Source organism: Pseudophryne corroboree, chromosome 4, assembly GCF_028390025.1.
Source record: "Pseudophryne corroboree isolate aPseCor3 chromosome 4, aPseCor3.hap2, whole genome shotgun sequence".
In the NCBI taxonomy this organism is placed as follows: domain Eukaryota; kingdom Metazoa; phylum Chordata; class Amphibia; order Anura; family Myobatrachidae; genus Pseudophryne; species Pseudophryne corroboree.
The window spans coordinates 440,491,976-440,504,413 of NC_086447.1; positions in this window are offsets into that span (position 1 = coordinate 440,491,976).

A 12,438-nucleotide genomic window follows, 5' to 3' on the forward strand; every position below is an offset into this window, starting at 1 on the left:
GCACAGGTATGGATGGATAGTGTACTTGACGACACAGGGGTAGAGCAATGGACTACTGTACCATACTGCTATATATATACTGGTGGTCAGCAAAATTCTGCACTGTCCCACTATATACTGCGCACAACTAAAATGCAGCACAGGTATGGATGGATAGTATACTTGATGACACAGAGGTAGAGCAATGGACTACTGTACCGTACTGCTATATATATACTGGTGGTCAGCAAAATTCTGCATTGTCCTCCTACTATATACTGCGCACAACTAAAATTCAGCACAGGTATGGATGGATAGTACACTTGACGACACAGAGGTAGAGCAATGGACTACTGTATCGTACTGCTATATATATACTGGTGGTCAGCAGAATTCTGCACTGTCCTCCTTCTATATACTGCGCACAACTACAATGCAGCACGGGTATGGATGGATAGTATATTTGACGACACAGAGGTGGAGCAATGGACTACTGTACCGTACTGCTATATATATATACTGGTGGTCAGCAAAATTCTGCGCTGTCCTACTATATACTGCGCACAACTAAAATGCAGCACAGGTATGGATGGATAGTATACTTGATGACACAGAGGTAGAGCAATGGACTACTGTACCGTACTGCTATATATATACTGGTGGTCAGCAAAATTCTGCATTGTCCTCCTACTATATACTGCGCACAACTAAAATTCAGCACAGGTATGGATGGATAGTATACTTGACGACACAGAGGTAGAGCAATGGACTACTGTATCGTACTGCTATATATATACTGGTGGTCAGCAGAATTCTGCACTGTCCTCCTTCTATATACTGCGCACAACTACAATGCAGCACGGGTATGGATGGATAGTATATTTGACGACACAGAGGTGGAGCAATGGACTACTGTACCGTACTGCTATATATATACTGGTGGTCAGCAAAATTCTGCGCTGTCCTACTAAATACTGCGCACAACTACAATACCGCACAGGTATGCATGGATAGTATACTTGACGACACAGAGGTAGAGCAATGGACTACTGTACCGTACTGCTATATATATACTGGTGGTCAGCAAAATTCTGCACTGTCCTCCTACTATATACTGCGCACAACTAAAATGCAGCACAGGTATGGATGGATAGTATACTTGATGACACAGAGGTGGAGCAGTGGACTACTGTACAGTACTGCTATATATATACTGGTGTTTAGAAAAATTCTGCACTGTCCTCCTACTATATACTGCGCACAACTAAAATGCAGCACAGGTATGGATGGATAGTATACTTGACGACACAGAGGTAGAGCAATGGACTACTGTACAGTACTGCTATATATATACTGGTGGTCAGCAAAATTCTGCACTGTCCTCCTACTATATACTGCGCACAACTACAATGCAGCACAGGTATGGATGGATAGTATACATGACAACACAGAGGTAGAGCATTGGACTACTGTACCGTACTGCTATATATATATACTGGTGGTCAGCAAAATTCTGCACTGTCCCACTATATACTGCACACAACTAAAATGCAGCACAGGTATGGATGGATAGTGTACTTGACGACACAGGGGTAGAGCAATGGACTACTGTACCGTACTGCTATATATATATACTGGTGGTCAGCAAAATTCTGCACTGTCCCACTATATACTGCGCACAACTAAAATGCAGCACAGGTATGGATGGATAGTATACTTGATGACACAGAGGTAGAGCAATGGACTACTGTACCGTATTGCTATATATATACTGGTGGTCAGCAAAATTCTGCACTGTACTCCGACTATATACTGCGCACAACTAAAATGCAGCACAGGTATGGATGGATAGTATACTTGACGACACTGAGGTAGAGCAATGGACTACTGTATCGTACTGCTATATATATATACTGGTGGTCAGCAAAATTCTGCACTGTCCTCCTACTATATACTGCGCACAACTTTAATGCAGCACAGGTATGGAAGGATAGAATACTTGACGACACAGAGGTAGAGCAATGGACTACTGTACCGTACTGCTATATATATATATATATACTGGAGGTCAGCAAAATTCTGCACTGTCCCACTATATAATGCGCACAACTAAAATGCAGCACAGGTATGGATGGATAGTGTACTTGATGACACAGAGGTAGAGCAATGGACTACTGTACCATACTGCTATATACATACTGGTGGTCAGCAAAATTCTGCACTGTCCTCCTACTATATACTGTGCACAACTAAAATGCAGCACAGGTATGGATGGATAGTATACTTGACAACACAGAGGTAGAGCATTGGACTACTTTACCGTACTGCTATATATATATACTGGTGGTCAGCAAAATTCTGCACTGTCCCACTATATACTGCGCACAACTAAAATGCAGCACAGGTATGGATGGATAGTGTACTTGACGACACAGGGGTAGAGCAATGGACTACTGTACCATACTGCTATATATATACTGGTGGTCAGCAAAATTCTGCACTGTCCCACTATATACTGCGCACAACTAAAATGCAGCACAGGTATGGATGGATAGTATACTTGATGACACAGAGGTAGAGCAATGGACTACTGTACCGTACTGCTATATATATACTGGTGGTCAGCAAAATTCTGCATTGTCCTCCTACTATATACTGCGCACAACTAAAATTCAGCACAGGTATGGATGGATAGTACACTTGACGACACAGAGGTAGAGCAATGGACTACTGTATCGTACTGCTATATATATACTGGTGGTCAGCAGAATTCTGCACTGTCCTCCTTCTATATACTGCGCACAACTACAATGCAGCACGGGTATTGATGGATAGTATATTTGACGACACAGAGGTGGAGCAATGGACTACTGTACCGTACTGCTATATATATATACTGGTGGTCAGCAAAATTCTGCGCTGTCCTACTATATACTGCGCACAACTACAATACCGCACAGGTATGGATGGATAGTATACTTGACGACACAGAGGTAGAGCAATGGACTACTGTACCGTACTGCTATATATATACTGGTGGTCAGCAAAATTCTGCACTATCCTCCTACTATATACTGCGCACAACTAAAATGCAGCACAGGTATGGATGGATAGTATACTTGATGACACAGAGGTGGAGCAGTGGACTACTGTACAGTACTGCTATATATATACTGGTGGTCAGCAAAATTCTGCACTGTCCTCCTACTATATTCTGCGCACAACTACAATGCAGCACAGGTATGGATGGATAGTATACTTGACGACACAGAGGTAGAGCAATGGACTACTGTATCGTACTGCTATATATATACTGGTGGTCAGCAAAATTCTGCACTGTCCTCCTACTATATACTGCGCATAACTAAAATGAAGCACAGGTATGGATGGATAGTATACTTGACGACACAGAGGTAGAGCAATTGACTACTGTACCATACTGCTATATATATACTGGTGGTCAGCACAATTCTGCACTGTCCTCCTACTATATACTGCGCACAACTACAATGCAGCACAGGTATGGATGGATAGTATACTTGATGACACAGAGGTAGAGCAATGGACTACTGTACCGTACTGCTATATATATATATATACTGGTGGTCAGCAAAATTCTGCACTGTCCTCCTACTATATACTGCGCACAACTAAAATGCAGCACAGGTATGGATGGATAGTATACTTGACGACACAGAGGTAGAGCAATGGACTACTGTACCGTACTGCTATATATATACTGGTGGTCAGCAAAATTCTGCACTGTCCTCCTACTATATACTGCGCACAACTAAAATGCAGCACAGGTATGGATGGATAGTGTACTCGACGACACAGAGGTAGAGCAATGGACTACTGTACCGTACTGCTATATATATACTGGTGGTCAGCACAAATCTGCACTGTCCTCCTACAATATACTGCGCACAACCACAATGCCGCACAGGTATGGATGGATAGTGTACTCGACGACACAGAGGTAGAGCAATGGACTACTGTACCGTACTGCTATATATATACTGGTGGTCAGCAAAATTCTGCACTGTCCTCCTACTATATACTACAATGCAGCACAGATATGGAGCGTTTTTCAGGCAGAGAACATAGATATTTTAAGCACACTGAGCACAGATATTTGCAGCACACTGAGCACATATATTTGCAGCATACTGAACACAGAAACTGAGAGAACGCAGCCAAGTTCTCTCGCTATCATCTCCAATGCATGAGTGAAAATGGCGGCGACGCCCGGCTCCTTATATAGAATACGAATCTCGCAAGAATCTGACTGCAGGATGGTGACGTACGGGCGCGCTCCTGTTAACCGAGCAAGGCGGGAAGATCCAAGGCTGCCTCGGAACCATGTAAAATAGGTGAAGTTCGGGGGGGTTCGGATCCTGAGGAACCGAACCCGCTCATCTCTAATAAAAGCACACAGTAAACACACATTTGAGAGATAAAACATTATTCCCAATAAGCATTCAACATGCGCACAGCAGTTGGGAAGAAGCTATTCCGTAGGCGATTTGTGTATACCTTCGCTGATCTGAGACGCTTTTCAGAGGGCAATTTAGTAAAGAGATAAGCAGACGGATGGCTAGAATCAGACATTATACACCTTCAGTAGCTCGATTTGTCAGTCTTGCTGCAAAGAGATCTTTAACAGTCTGCAGCTGGACCCCAATAATTTTGCTAGCTAAGCGAACCAAGCGCTCAATCTCCCCCTGCTCACAGGCAGTACAGTTTCCATACCAAACTATAATTCCATAGGTTAAAACACTCTCAATTGCACATCTGTAAAAATGTATTAACGTACCAACGCCCACACCTTCAACCTTAAGACGGCGAAAGAAAAATAAGCGTTGGTGTATCTTTTTAACTATTTCCTGAGTATTAACCACCAACGATAAACTGGAGGAAACATACCTAAAAATTTAAAGGACAGAACAGTCTCAATATTTAACCCATTTATGGATACTGGGAGTAGAGAACAATCAGTACTACACCTACAATCCAACACCAATTCCTTGGTTTTGTCCACATTTATCAAAAGGTGATTAACCTCACTCCAAGTCACCAAATTCGCAATTTCCCTACGATAACTCGCCTCATTCTCACCAGATATTAATCCAATTACTGCAATATCATCCACAAATTTGATAATTTGCGCACAATGAGAGGAAGACACACAGTCGTTGGTGAATATTTACATTCATTGTCTATACAGTAGTGTGACAAAGACAGCACAAATCTAAAATCAGTTTAGAACTGCTGTTGCTGGAGGCAGGGCTGCTACTAGAAATGATGGGGCCCGGGACTTACCCTCATAAGGCAGGGCCCCCCTCCCCACAGTCCGATCCGACCCACCGTCCGATCCTCCCCCTTCCCTACATTCCCCAAACTACCTTTTGAGGGGAACCAGGTTAGCTGCCTGCCTGCGCATCGGCAGGTAGCCACGGAGAGCCGCGGTCATATTCTTCATGCAGGCAGCCGCGGAGAGAGAGCCATGGTCATATTTTTCATGCAGAGACGGCCGTGAGCCAATCGGAGCTCATGGACCGCCAGCCAATCAGGAGCTGCCATTCCGTGAGCTCCAATTGGCTCACGGCTGGCTCTGTATGAAGAATATGACCACTGGCCGTGGCTCAGCCTCTGCCTCTGTTCTTCCGTGGCTGCCTGCCGATGCACAGGCAGGCAGCTGACCTGGTTCCATGATCCACCCAACAACCACCCGGGCCCCATCTCACCCCGGGCCCGGGACTGGAGTACCCGCCGTCCCCCCTTGATGGCGGCCCTGGCTGGAGGGAATCCAGGCCAGGTGTTGCTGTTAGCCAGGGTTGAGAAACAGCTAATTGCAGGCACCTGTCAGTTTGTGCTAAAAGGCTTTCAGACACAAGAAGCATTGCTCCTGATGTTTCCCCCCTGTACCTTGTTAAAACCCTTGGTATATTTGAAAGTTTCTATTCTGTCTCCCTTCCCTTCTCTACTCCAAATTATACAGTACATTATAAGATCTTTTAGTCTTTCTGGGTAAGTTTTGTGATGTAGGCCATGCACTGTTTTAGTTGTCCTTCTTTGTACTCTCTCTAATGTATTTATATCATTCCGGAGATATGGGCCCTCATTCTGAGTTGTTCGCTCGCTAGCTGCTTTTAGCAGCCGTGCAAACGCTAGGCCGCCGCCCTCTGGGAGTGTATCTTAGCTTAGCAGAAGTGCGAACGAAAGGATCACAGCGCTGCTACAAAAAAAAATTGTGCAGTTTCAGAGTAGCTGCAGACCTGCTCCTACCTTGCGATCACTTCAGGCTATTTAGTTTCTGTTTTGACGTCACAAACACGCCCTGCGTTCGGCCAGCCACTCCCCCGTTTCCCCAGCCACTCCTGAGTTTTTATCTGGCACGCCTGCGTTTTTACACACACTCCCCGAAAACGGTCAGTTACCACCCAGACACACCCACTTCCTGTCAATCACTCAACGATCAGCAGTGCGACTGAAAAGCGTAGCTAGACCTTGTGTGAAACTGCATCGGCTTTTGTGAAAGTACGTCGCGTGTGCGCACTGCGCATCATACGCATGCGCAGAAGTGCTGATTTTTTGCCTGATCGCTGCGCTGCGAACAACGGCAGCAAGCGATCAACTCGGAATAAGGGCCATGGTCTCCAGAACTGGACACAGTATTCATGATAAGGCCATACCAATGACCTATATAGTTTCATTATTACTTCTTTTTTCTTCTACTGATTCCTCTCCCTATGCATTCAAGCATCTGACTTGGCTTTTTCATTGCTTTGTTGCATTGTTTCCCTGCATTTAAGTCACTTGAAATAGTGACTCATAAATCCCTTTCCTCCTCAGTAGTTTTGATTATAGTACCCTTGATGCTATATTTAGCCTTTGGGTTTTTGAGACACAAGTGCATGATTTAGCATTTTTAGCATTAAACTGTAGTTGCATCTTTCTTGATCATTTCTCAAGTCTACCTAGAACATCAGTCATTTGTTTTACACCTTGTGTATCTACCGTGTTGCATATCTTTGTGTCATCTGCAAAAAGGCATACTTTCCCCTGCAGTATCACCAACAGAGATATTAAAGAGCACTGGTTCAAGTGCAGATTCCTGGGGTACTAAAGTGGTAGCATTTTCCTCCAAAGAATACACTCCAGTTACTACAACTGTCTGTTTCCTGTCCTGCAGCCAGGTTATCATCCATTTAACTTTTTTTTAAAATCCAGCCCAACTTTTGAGTTTATTTAGCAGTCTGTGATGCTGGACTGTGTGAATTGCCTTACTAAAGTCTAGATATGCAACATCTAGGGCACCCAGTTAATCTATTATTTAAGTCACTGAGTTAAAAAAAAGTAAATAAGATTTGTTTGGGATGATCTGCAACTAGTAAATCCATGCTCTTTGGGATCCTGTAAGTTGTTTTATTTAAGATATTCTACAACTCTTTATTTTAATAGTGTTTCTATTACTTTGCCTACTACTGATGCAAGGCTTACTGTTTTGTAGTTACTAGCTGTTATGAGCCACGGCTGTGGCTCATTTCCATTTTTGCATTTTGGTTATGTATTTTATGTTATATTTCTGTTCATGTTCCCCGTGGGTGTCATGGGGTGCTCGGAGCTCACCCTTAAGGAGGGGATACTGTTATGAACCACAGGTAGTGGTTCATTCCTATTTTATGTTTATAAAGTTGTCTTGCATGCCAGGATTTCCTGTTGCTCTGTTTTAGAATACTCTTGTCTGCTGCCGCTGGTGAGTCTGTGTAATTGCAGCTTATTCCCATGTGTTCAGCCTCACCTGGCTGCTAATTGCATCTTGTCAGTTTGGAGTCATGCAACAGGGCAGCTGTATGAGATTATTAATTAGGCCTCTCTGTTATATGCTGGCTGACTGCAATTCACAGATGCTGGTGATATTTCTGGGTGTCCAGTCTTCTTGAGTTCTGAGCTTGGTTCCTGCTAGTTCCTGAGCTTCCTGTGTCGATTCCTGTGTCAGTCCCTGTGTCGATTCCTATGTCTGATCCCGTGTCCTGCCGTGAGGCGTTCCTGTCCTGAGGTCCAGTGCCTTTGCCTGTGCCTGGTCAAGTTTCTGGCTTCTTGGTGTCCACCGGTCTTTCGTTTGGGATTCTGCCTGTCCTCCATTTCTAAGAGTCTGTGTCAGCAGCATTGGGAGTTCCTGTCCGTTTGCCAGTATTCGTACCGGTTCCGTGAGTAGCGGCTCTGCCGCATCCGTCGGCCTAGGCCGCTGTATTCCATTATTATTTCTGTCACTGGTGTTTTGCAGAGGGTTCTGCTTATGCTGTCACCGCCGGTACACAAAAGTATTGTGTGGGCGTGTGGTCAGCATTTCCTTTGTTGTTCTTTTCCTTTGGCGGCAAACCGCACATACATTTAGTTTTAGGCTAGTTAGTAGCCCCTGGCTTTTGGTTGTTTCAGTAAGAGGGCCCCTTGTTATCACCCTGTCTCGGTACACTCTTTGTCTCTCATTAAGACCTGAGGGGGCATCGAAGTTGGGCAGACGTAATCCGCCCTTCAAACGCGGCTGCCATGGGCTCAAGCAACCATAGTCTCGCAAGAGTGTACTGACAGCACGGGCGAGACAACGGAGATAGGGCGCCAGGGGCTATTCCCTTTCCATTCCCCTTTCCCAGCATTACGTTCCAGTGCTCCGGTCCTTGCAATAAGATCTCCTCAGACCAGAGTGCTGGAATCATAACACTAGCTTCTTCCTTGATTCCACTTTTGTGCAATGGTACTACATTCGCTCTTTTCAGTTGACTGGATTGCACCCGTAGCTAGTGTCTGGTTGAATAACTCTGTTAGTGGTGCTACCTGCACACCATAAGCTCTTTTAGTACCCTTGGATGTATACCATCTGGCCCTATTGATTTATCCATTTTCAGGTTTTGGAGTTCTGAAAGGACCTTCTACTCTGTAAATGTACTTTCATCTACCTTATTTTTATGAATGTTCTTGCAACTTAACTGGCCACTTCCCCTCTCCTTCTGAAGTATATACTGAGCAAAAATAATTATTTAGATGGTCTGCTATTGCCTTGTCTTCCTCAACCAAACTCTTTCTCTCTCTCTGACTTTCTCTGATTTTCTCCTTTCACATATATACTTTAAAAAGGTTTTGCCCCATTTATCTACTGACCAGACCATTTTCCTCTCAGCTTCTGCCTTTGCACACCTGATCACCTTCTTAGCCTCCTTCCATCTGGCAGGAAACACCACTTTGTCATTATTATTTAGAGTCTGCTTCCTTTCCTAAAAGCTGTCTTTTTTGCTTTCACACTAGTTGATGCCTCTTTTGTAAACCACACTAGTTTCCTTTTTACTGGTGCTTTACTTAACCCTTTTGATTCAAAGGTCTGTTATTTTTAATAGTGCACATTTCAGTTTATACAACCTCTCCTGCACTCCTTTCAGGTTCCCCAAATCTGCTCATGAATCGCTTAAACGTCTCCCCATTTTTGCAGTCAGCCTTCCTAAAATCCAGCACCTACATTGTTGTGTAGCATGAGTTGGTCCCTATCTTTATACTTAACCGTACTGTTTGATAGTCACTGGGTCCTAGGCTCTCAACCACATATATCACTGATATCCTGTCACCATTTGTGAGTTTTACATCTAATATTGCATCTTTGCGAGTGGGCTCCCTCACCAATTGCTTGATGGATACTCCATGTAAGGAATTTAGAAATTTGGCACTTGTAGTTGAACTTGCATTATGCTCAAATTTTGAAAAGAACTGTGTGGCTGGATCCTAGTCCCAGATCAGCGTCCCTTGCTTCCCCATGTGGCACCATATTTAAATATATGTTCAGTGCTAGGTGCCCTATATTAAATGTATTAGCATTGCTTAGCACCGAGTATTTAAAAATGTTAATTTTTAATGTTTTGATATGCTGTGGTCCTGGACCCTATGACTGCAGTAATATAGTGTACTAAGAACTTCTGCAGCTAGGATGCAGTCCCAGTCTGCAAGGCTGCATTCTGACCACTGGTAACCGAGAGCTACTCTCCCAGTGCCTCAAGGAGGCAGAGAGCCATTACAGCCAGAACAAGTGTCCTGGGCTTTAGGGGGCTATGAGTGCTGCACACTGGGGGACTGGGCAAGCTACCTTCCCACAACCCCAGCACAGAGTGAGTAACAGGCAGTTACTAAAGATAATAGTGAATCCCCTATTGGCCCAGGTCCTGTCTGACCCCAAACAAGTCTGTGATTGCTTGGCATAGGCAGTGAGGTACATCCAGTCACAGATATTTGTGGAATAGTGGTGGGATAATCCCAGGCATATTTTCAGTCACCAGATTGAATAAATCAAGTTATTAAGGAGAGAAATAGCTTAATTTTAGGAGAATGCGCAGGATGGCTGACTAGAGCAGAGTTTCCAAGGACAATCTTACAATGGTGTCTCAAGAAAAGGGTGTGGAGATTTCTTTCAATGCATACAACAGTGTCATGAGGGCAGTGCTCATGAGATGGGATGAGTCGCACAAGACAATGGTGGGAAGCACCGATGGTGGCAGCATCCAAGAGGATGGCCTAACAGCAGACCTTCATCAAGAACTGGTGAGACCTCCATGCCTTGCCCTCTCTTACAGCAGCCATATTTCCCAACATTCCCAGCTTGGCAGAATTTGCAACATCTCAGGGGAGTAAGGAATAGATACTCTTGCAGATTGGCTAGTGGAATTGAGTGAAAGGCCAACAGAGCAAGAACACCTGGTCATCATCTGGATGTGGTGTGATGAGCGTGCACCACCAGCCATGGTACCTTATGTCACACTAGCATAGAAGCTAGCAAATGGTATAGAGAAGTAATGCTACTACAGAAGTAGCAGTGTTACAGATTGTGAGGATTTCTGCTTTACAAAGCAGCTTTCCTTGCACTGTAGCAATACTGAATTGCTCCAGTGGTACGTTTCCCCTTGCACTGAGTTGGAGACGTTTATTGTCTGCGAATCCACTCTGTCAGTTGCTCCATTAGTTTGCCATATTCTACCATTTTCAATTTAAAATATTTCTACTCACATATAAAGCTATTATCCAAACTACACTAACATATATCTATTCGCTTATCTCAAAATATCTCCAAACTCGACCCAGAGCCGGCCCTAACCAATATGATGCCCTAGCATTTTAGGCAAGATTTTGGCTGGTGTCCCCCAGCACTGCTGCTAGTTCTGCCTCTGACCCTGCAACCCTTTCCCATCACCATTACCCCTCAGTAATAGCAGTCCTCATTTTGGTGCTCCTACCCCCTATATTTTAAGTAGGAACAATGCGCACATTCGGTGCACAGTACAAAAAGGGGCGTGTTCTTTTTGGAAAGGGCATGGCCACACAATAGTACCCCAAATTCAAATTATGCCACACAGTAGTGCAACTATATTCACATTATATCATGTGATAGTGTCCCTTCTTCACTTTACATCACACAGTAGTACCACTTTAACTTATGTACATTACTAATCATAGTAGTGCTCCTTATTCACATTACATCACACTGAATTGATTCTTATTCACATTACACCACACCATATTGCTCTTTATTCACATTAGACCACACAGTAGTACCTTTTCTATACATTACTACACACAGTAGAGCACCTTATACACATAATACCACACAGTAATGCCCCTTACACATATGACACACATTATGTCCTTATAAACATAATGCTCCTTACACATTATGCCAACCTTTATTAATGCCCTTATACACACAATGACAAACATAATGCCCCTTACACATATGCCAAACACTATTTAACAACGGACCTACCAACACACAGCACTCACATGCCCGTAACACTGTGACCTCTGCCTCTGCTTGGATACAGATGTGTCCTCATACATCTGCTAACGTTGGGTGTCTTTTTTTGCAGAAAATGCATCTAAGGGTGTGTACACATGGTGAGATCCTTGCCATACCCGATTTTCACTTGCGATTTCCCCTGAACTCCCTGGAGCCCAGCATCACCAATTTTGACTAACTTTTCTTGAGATATGGACAATGTGTGCTTACGATTTTAGCTTATGTGAGATTTTGGCTTCTGTGAAATGTCATTGACATGTGAGATGAACTAGATAGTACACCGATCTAGCAAGGATTGACTTGCCTGATCAGTTTATCTTTTCTTGCGATGTCGACCTGGCGGGACCACGCATCGGTATTGCAAGGTGACTTTCACCTTGTGATCTGCACTAACTTTTCTTGCGATTTTGACTGTACAGTCAAATTCGAAAGAAAATATCTCACCGTGTGTACACACCCTTACTTTCATTGCTATGTGACTAGGACACATAAGAAACTTCTGCTGATTAAAATGATATGTAGCATGCCTATATTCTGTGTGTGACTGTGGCTGTATCTGCATATGAAATGCTACATTACAATGATTTCCAAGAATACACTGTAACGTAGCATTTCATATGCAGATA